Here is a 9524-nt window from a genome sequence, read left to right on the forward strand (position 1 = left end):
GAGAATAAAGAATCTGAGAAACAGAAAGAGTACAACTACTGGACCACGAGGGGAGAATTCAAGAGATAAGTGATACCATAGGAAAAAACAATATTGAATTACTGGGATCTCGGAAGAAGAAGAAATAGAGTGAGGGGCAGAAGGTACATTGGAGCAAATTATAGCAAAGAATTACCCTCATTTGGCTAAGGGAACAAGCATCAAAATCCAGGAGACACAGAGAACCCTCCTGAAAGTCAATATAAATAGGTCCACACCCCATCATCTAATAGTAAAAATTACAAGTCTCAGTGACAAAGAGAAAACCCTGAAAGTAGCTCGGGACTAGAGGTCTGTAACATACAATGGTAGAAATATTAGATTGGCAGCAGATCTATCCACAGAGACCTGGCAGGCCAGAAAGGACTGGCATAATATATTCAGAGCACTAAATGAGAAAAATATGCAACCAAGAATATTATATCCAGCTACACTGCCATTGAAAACAGAAGGGGAGATTAAAAAGCCTCCAGGACAAACAAAAACTAAAAGAATTTGCAGGGACGCCTGGGTGGCTCAGTGGGTTAAAGCCTCTGCCTTCGGCTCAGGTCACGATCCCAGAGTCCTGGGATCGAGCCCCACGTCGGGCTCTCTGCACAGCCGGGAGCCTGCTTCTCTCTCTCTCTCTCTCTGCCTGCCTTTCTGCCTACTTGCGATCTCTGTCTGTCAAATAAATAAATAAAATCTTTAAAAAAAAAAAAAAAGAATTTGCAAACACCAAACCAGCCCCACAGGAAATATTAAAAGGGGTCTTTTAAGCAAAGAAAGAACCTAAAAGTAACATACCAGAAAGGCACAGAGACAACGTACAGTAACAGTCACCTTACAGGCAATACAATGGCACTGAATTCATATCTTTCAATAGTTATTTGAATGTAAATGAGCTAAATGCCCCAATAAAAAGACATAGGGTATCAGAAAGGATTAAAAAAACAAGACTCATTGATATACTGTCTGTAAGAGACTCATTTTAGACCCAAAGACACCTCCAGATTTACAGTGAGGGGGCAGAAAACAATTTTCCATGCTAATGGACATCAAAAGAAAGCTAGGGTGGCAATCCTTATATCATGTAAATTAGATTTGAAGCCAAAGACTTTAATAAGAGATGAGGAAGGACACTATATCATACTCAAAGGGTCTGTCCAACAAGAAGATCTAACAATTTTAAATATCTATGCCCCTAACCTGGGAGCAGCCAATTACATAAACCAATTAATAACAAAATCAAAGAAACACCTCAAAAATAATACAACAATAGTAGTGGAACTTTAACACCCCCCTCACTGAAATGGACAGATCATCTAAGCAAAAGATCAACAAGGAAATAAAGGCTTTAAATGACACACTGGACCATGGACATCACAGATCTATTCAGAACATTCCATCCCAAAGAAACAGAATACACATTCTTCTCCAGTGTACATGGAACATTCTCCAGAATAGATCACATCCTGGGTCCAAACCAGGTCTCAACTGGTACCAAAAGATTAGGATCATTCCCTGCATATTTTAAGACCACAATGCTCTGAAAATAGAACTCAACCACAAGAGGAGAGTTGGAAAGAACTCAAATACAGGGAGGCTAAAGAGCATCTTACCACAGAATGAATGAGTCAACCAGAAAATTAAAAGAAGAAGTTGGATTCAAGAAACTGAAAATACATTGTTCGGGGCGGGGTGGCTCAGTGGGTTAAGACGCATCTTACCACAGTCATGATCTCAGGTCCTGTGGATCAAGTCCCGCAACGGGCTCTCTGCTCAGCAAAGCCTACTTGAATTGTCAAATAAATAAATAAAATCTTAAAAAAAAAAAAAAAAACACAATTGTTCAAAATCTTTGGGACACAGCAAAGGTGGTCCTTAGAGGAAAGTATATAGTAATACAAGCCTTTCTCAAGTAACAAGAAAGGTTCCAAGTACACAACCTAATTCTACACCTAAAGGAGTTAGAGAAAGAATAGCAAAGAAAGCCTAAACCCAGTAGGAAAAGAGAAATCATACAGATCAGAGCAGAAATCAATGAAATAGGAACCAAAAGAACAGTAGAACAAATCAAAGAAACTAGGAGCTGGTTCTTTGAAAGAATTAATAAGATTGATAAACCCCTTGCCAGACTTATCAAAAAGAAAAGAGAAAGAGCCCAAATTAATAAAATCATGAATGAAAGAGGAAAGATCACAACTATCACCAAAGAAACACAAACAATTATAAGAACATATTATGAGCAACTATACATCAGCAAATTTGACAATCTGGAAGAAATGGAGTCATTCCTAGAGAAATATAAACTACCAAAACTGAACTAAGAAGAAATCGAAAACTTGAACAGACCCATAACCAGTAAGGAGCTTGAAGCAGTCATCAAAAATCTCCCAACAAACAAGAGCCTGGGGCCAGATGGCTTTCCAGCAGAATTCTACCAAACATTTAAAGAAGAATTAATACCTATTGTCCTGAAACTGTTCCAAAAAATAGAAATGGAAGGAAAACTTACAAACTCATTTTATGAGGCCAGCATTACCTTGATCCAAAAACGAGACAAAGACCCCATCAAATAGGAGAACTACAGACAATATACTTGATGCACAAGGATACAAATATTCTCACCAAAATACTAGCCAGTAGGATCTAACAGTACATTAAAAGGATTATTCACCACAACCACGTGGGATTTATTCCTGGACTGTAAGGTTGGTTCAACATCTGCAAATCAATCAATGTGATACAATACATTAATAAAAGAACAAGAACCATATGATACTCTCAACAGATGCTGAAAAAACATTTGACAAAGTACAGCATCCTTTCTTGATCAAAACTCTTCACAGTGTAGAGATAGAGGGTGCATTCCTCAATATCATCAAAGCCATCAATGAGAAACCCACAGTGAATTTCATTCTCAATGGGGGAAAACTGAGAGCTTTCCTGCTAAGATCAGGAACACAGCAGGGCTGTGCACTATTACCACTGCTCTTCAACATAGTACTAGAAGTCCTAGCGTCAGCAATCAGATAACAAAAAGAAATTAAAGGCATCCAAATTGGCAAAGAAGTCGTCAAACTCTCACTCTTTGCAGATGATATGAAACTTTATGTGGAAAACCCAAAAGATTCCACGCTAAAACTTGTACAGGAATTCAGTAAAGTGTCAGATATAAAATAAATGCACAGAAATCAGTTCATTTCTAAACACCAACAGCAAGACAGAAGAAAGAGAAATTAAGCGGTTGACCCCATTTACAATTGCACCCAAAACCATAAGATAGCTAGGAATAAACATAACCTAAGAAACAAAGAATCCGTACTCAGAAAACGATAATCAGGAAGGAAATTGAGGAAGACGCAAAGAAATGGAAAAATGTTTCATGCTCATGAATTGGAAGAAAAAGTATTGTGAAAATGTCCATGCTACCTAAAACAATCTACACATTTAATGCAATCCTTATCAAAATACTATCAGTTTTTTTCAAAGAAATGGAACAAATAATCCTAAAATTTAAATGGAACCTAAAAAGTCCCCAAAGAGCCAGAGAGGAATGTTGAAAAGGAAAACTAAAGTTGGTGTCATCACAATTCCAGGCTTCAAGCTCCTATTAAAGCTGTAATCATTAAGACAGTATGGTACTGGCACAAAAACAGACTCATAAATCAATGGAACAGAACAGAGAGCCCAGAAATGGACCCTCAATTCTACGGTCAACTAATCTTCAACAAAGCAGGAAAGAATGTCCAATGAAAATAAGACAGTCCCTTCAACAAATGGTGTTAGGAAAACTCGATGGCCCCATGCAGAAGATTGAAACTGGACCATTTCCTTATACCACACACAAAAATAAACTCAAAATGGATGAAATAAATCAATGTGAGAAAGGAATCCATCAAAATCCTTGAGGAGAACACAGGCAGCAACCTCACCTGCAGCAACTTCTTCGTAGAAACATCGCCAAAGCCAAGGGAAACAAGGGCAAAAATGAACTATTGGGACCTCATCAAGATCAAAAGCTTTTGCACAGCAAAGGAAACAGTCAACAAAACCAAAAGACAACTGACAGAATGGAAAAGATATTTGCAAATGACATATCAGGTAAAGGGCTAGTATCCAAAATCTAAAAGAACTTATCAAACTCAACACCCAAAGAATAAATAATCCAATCAAGAAATGGGCAGAAGACATGAACAGATATTTTGGCAAAGAAGACATCCAAATGGCCAACAGCCACATGAAAAAGTGCTTAACATCACTCAGCATCAGGGAAATATAAATCAAAACTACAATGAGCTACCACCTCACACCAGTCAAAATGGCTAAAATTAATGAGTCAGGAAATAGGAATGGGAATGTGAGGTGGTGCAGCCACTCTGGAAAACAGTACAGAGGTTCCTCAAAAAGTTGAAAATAGAGCTACCCTATGATGTCAATTGCACTACTGAGTATGTACCCTAAAGATACAAATAGTAGTGATCCGAAGGGGCACACATGAACCCGAATGTTTACAGCAGCAATGTCTACAATAGCCAAACTATGGAAAGAACCTAGATGTCCATTAACAGATGAATGGATAAAGAAGATGTGGTATGTACATATGTATGTATGTGTGTGTGTGTGTGTATATATATATATATATATATATATATATAAAATGCATGCAATGGAATAGTATGCAGCCATCAAAAATGAAATCTTAGCCTTTACAATGACATGGGTGCAACTAGAGAGTATTATGCTAAGCAAAATTGGTCAATCAGAGAAATATAACCATCATATGATCTCTCTAATATTAGGCATTTGAGAAGCAGGGCAGGAGGCTCGTGGGAGGTAGGGAGGGCAAAAATGAAACAAGATGGGAATGGGAGGGAGAGAAACCATAAGAGAGTCTTAGTCCTAGGAAACAAACTAAGGGTTGCTGGGGAATGGGAGGGGAGGAATAGGGTGGCTGGGTTATGGACACTGGGGAGGGTATATACTATGGTGAGTGCTGTGACTTGTTTAAGACTGATGACTCATAGACCTGTATCCTTGAAGCAAATAGTACATTATATATTAATTTTTTAAAAAGAAAGAAAAAAAAAAGACTGAGTTCTAGCCAGTGAAATATGTGCACAAATGATATAAGCCACAATAAGCCTGACACACACAAAAAACTTCTCATGTAAAGTCTTTTATCTGCTACCTGATTGAAGAGGTCTTGGAGGACCCAGAAATAGGGCAGATTCTGGACTCACCCCAAAATATTCGGAAGGCATCCAAACCAGAGTTAGAAAACAGGACTAAAAGAATGAGAAATAAACACACTATGTTAGGCCACTGAAATTTGGTGTTTAACTATTAGAGCAGCTAACATTACAACTTAATTAATACAAAGAATCAGTATCAATCAATTAATTAATTTTCACTACGAGAAAAGACTCCTATCTTCTGATGCTTAAAATTGCAGAACTCTGAGGTAAGAGTAAAATAAGAAATCATTTAATCCAATATGTTCTGCATTTACCAAACCCCAAGTTTGTCAATAATTCGTCAACTCTCTTCCAAGTGGAATTATTCACCTCTGGCTTCGTTTCCCACACTCTTCCCCTGTTTCTAGACTGGGTTTCCTTATACTTTCCCTAAGTCTGATATATGACATCTTAACTATTCAGGAATGGTGCTTGGTTTTAGGTTACTCCCAATGGGCAATGTAAATCCATAACGAAATTACACAAGATTACAAATAACAAATGTTCAGGGTGCTAATATTGTTCGGGATGAAGTTATATTCCAAATATTTGTGTAAGCATAAAAATAATGTCCTATATTCTCCTTTCAGATGAGCAATATCCCGGAATTTAATACTTAGAATATTGGTTCCTATTAAATAGTTATTGTGATTTTACATGGTTTTACTTAAGGAATTTTTTAAAATTTCTTCTGAATCTATCTTCTCTAGTATGATTGCTCTCTCTTTAAAACCAACTCCCACGTATCTGTCACTGATGAAAACTCTAGAATTAGTTTTGGTTTTTAGCAAGCCCTGATTCTTCTAGAAGCATTTTTTTCAAACTGGTTTTTGATATATCCACAATTGTAAATATGTAACCTAATCTTTATATCACAAACTTTTAGTCTCTCTTTAGGAATCTTAGTTCAGTGCTTAATAACAGTAGCATCACTATACGATCTGCTCTATGAAACACTATTTTGTGATAAATCTTCCCAGACCACCTTAGGGCTCTTTGTTAATATGTCCTTTTCCCTTTATTTTTTTTTTTCCTCCAAGCAGTTCACATTTAACCTTAAAGGAATCAGTTTAGTTCTGCTGTGCAGAAATGTCTTTATAACTTACATTCCATTGCTATAGTAGAAGTTTATTTTATAGTCGTTAATAGGCAACAAAGTATATCTTAAGCAAATCGCATATTAGAGATTCTATTTAAATGTCAAAGTGAAACTTTGTAATTTAAACAAGCTCATAATAATAGCAACAAGTTTCAAGTTCTGTGTATTTTCAGGATTTATGTCCCTTTATAGAGTCAGTACTCACTTGAAGCCATGGAGCATCAAAATGGTTCTCTAATAGTTGCAACATGGGCAGTCTTCCTGCTTTGTAGTAACAATTTCCATTCCATGTTTTCTAGCATCTTATTTTCTTCCTTTCAAGAGAGATATCCTTTTCTGACAAAATAATAACAGAATTCTCATCATCTCTTAATAATTACAATCAGGATGTTTCATAAAACTTATGTTTAATGTGACTAGACATCTATGTGATGAATTTTACTATTATTAAAGTGTGGGGGGTTGGTTTGTTTTTGAATATTTGTGATTCATCTAATCCAATGGGAGCATATACAATTATATTGATAAAACATTGGTAAATTTTGTTTTCAGAATCAACAAATACTATTCCTAACCATGAAGCTTCAGAATAGTTTCTTATTGTATTATTTTTATGAACAATATGTATTAGAAAAAATGTTTCTAAATGGTTCTTTGATTTTTTTAGACTTTTTTTTTTTTTAAGATTTTAATCCATCCATTAGAGAGAGAGAACACAAGCAGACAGAGTGGGAGTGGGAGAAACAGGCCTCCCGCCAAGCAGGAGCCTGATGTGGGGCTCAATCCCAGGACCCTGGAATCATGACCTGAGCCAAAGGCAAGCACTTAATGACTGAGCCACCCAGGCACCCCCACTTCTTTTATCTTAATGACTCATGTATTATGTCTCCTTTCTGATTTCCTTTCACACATCCTAGTGGGCTAGTTATTGATAACTTTGGATCAGCATGACTACTGTAGATTCCTAATTGTTCTTCCTCTCTCTAAAACTTCTGTTTTCTGTACATAATGGCCTTCTTACTTTTTCTAAAATAATTACATTAGATCATTTTTTCAATCAATAACCTTCTATTGCTAACCAAAGTAGTAATTTCTTGGTGAATTACATCTTACTCACTTTTGTAACTCTCACTCTTAGTACCAAGTTCAGCTATATTAAATACACTTTTTAAGCTAATGGCTTTAAAATTATTCCAAACAGGTCCTAGAGGAGTAGATAGCAAAAAGCAAGTAATACTGCAAGGGAAGGGAAAGTAAAGAAAAATTATATATAATGAGCTCCTACCGTATCATCTTATATAGTCCCCCAAACAGCCTGTGAGCTAAATATCATTACTCTCATTTCATAGATGTGAAACTAAAGCCAAAAAGTTACATGATAGCCAAGTGCATACAACTTGAAAGTGGCAAGCCAAAAGTCAAAGGTAGGTTTGATTCTAATACATTTTTGCCTCTTTCTCTGGTCTCGGGTCGTACCATCTTTGTTTTGAATCACAAGTATTGGTTTCTCAGCTGGAAGAGAAGGGGGAATTTTATGATAGGCAGAGGAAACAGTACGAACAAATAGGAAGTTATATACATGAGACATTTGGGAAAATTTGAGTTGCCAGCTACCACCACTTCCACTGGTGGATGATTGGGAAACAGGTGGACAGATGGGGGAACCTGTCAGTGTTCTAGAGCACCACTTGGGATAGTGGGTAGAATTACCCACTAAATAGTTAGCCATATTAATATATATATTACAAGAGGTGTTCTGGAGCAAGATGGAGCTATCAGCTCATTTCTGTTGAGTATATGTCTAAGACTGAAATTCCTGTTCAAAGGTAACCACTATTTTAATTTCTGAAATTTAGTTTCTGAATGTTATATTAATGGAACCATGCAATTATATTATTTAATGTCTAGTTTATTTCAGCCAACATTATATCTTTGAGATCCCTCCATATTGTGTAAATGGAAATAAAGTATGTCACTTTCCCTTCCATTTTATGAATGTACCACCCATTATTTATCCATTGATTATTATTATTTTATTGTGGTAAGAACGCTTAACACAAGATCTATCTTTTAAACAAATTTTAAGTGCATATTATTTCTGACTATAAGTACAATGGTGTGGAACAGATCTCTAGAGTTTATGCCTGTTGATTAATTAACTCACTGTTTCTTTTTCCACCCAGCCTCTGGTAAACACCATTCCCATCTTTATGAATTTGATGATTTTAGATACTGCATATAAGTGAAATTACAAAGTACTTGTCTTTCTGTATCTAGTTTACTTCATATAGCATAATGTTCTCAAGGTCCATTCATGTTGTCATAAAATGCAGAATTTTCTTTTTTTTAAGGTTGAATAGTATTCCACTACACACACACACACACACACACACACACACATATACACACACACATAAACACACACACACACATACCACACACACACACCATGTTTTCTTTTTATTTATCCATTCTAATTCCATCTGGATTCCATCTAATTCCATCTGGATTCCTGTTTGTAGTCATAGGAAGTAATATTGTTATAAATTTCCAGTGTAGTTTTGATGTTTATGTGTGTTTATTTCTGTTGAGTATATATCTAAGACTGAAATTCCTGTTCACTGAGGGTACATATGTTTAATTTTAGTAGGTAATATCATTTTCCCAAAATTATACCAATTATACTTCTTTTAAAGGGCATGAGAGTTCTAGAACAATACCAACACATGATATCCAAATCCTCATCAACTTTTAGTACTGATATTTTTAATTTAACCATTCTGGGCACTGGCTAATGTTAACTCATTAGAGTTTTAATTTTCACTTCCCTATTAACTAATGATGTTGAGTGTCTTTTCATATATTTATTGAAAATTTGGATATTATATCCTATGACATGTCTATCCAAGTTTCTTGTTCTTTTTACTATCATTACCTTTCTTATTAATTTGTAGGGTTACTTTGTTATAAGCATTGCAAATTTTTTTCCTATTTATACCTTGCCCTTTCACTCTTCTATGGTAGCTTTTGATGAATAAAAGTTCCTAATTTTAATATCATCTACTTTGTCAATATTTGCCAATCTTTTCTTTATAGTTAATACACTTTGTAATACTGATTAAGAAATCATTGCATTTCTTTGGAAGGATAAATAAGAGGTGTTTTGA

The sequence above is a fragment of the Mustela putorius genome, unplaced genomic scaffold, assembly GCF_011764305.1.
Source record: "Mustela putorius furo isolate JIRA1106 unplaced genomic scaffold, ASM1176430v1.1 tig00537350_pilon_pilon_pilon, whole genome shotgun sequence".
In the NCBI taxonomy this organism is placed as follows: Eukaryota; Metazoa; Chordata; class Mammalia; order Carnivora; family Mustelidae; genus Mustela; species Mustela putorius.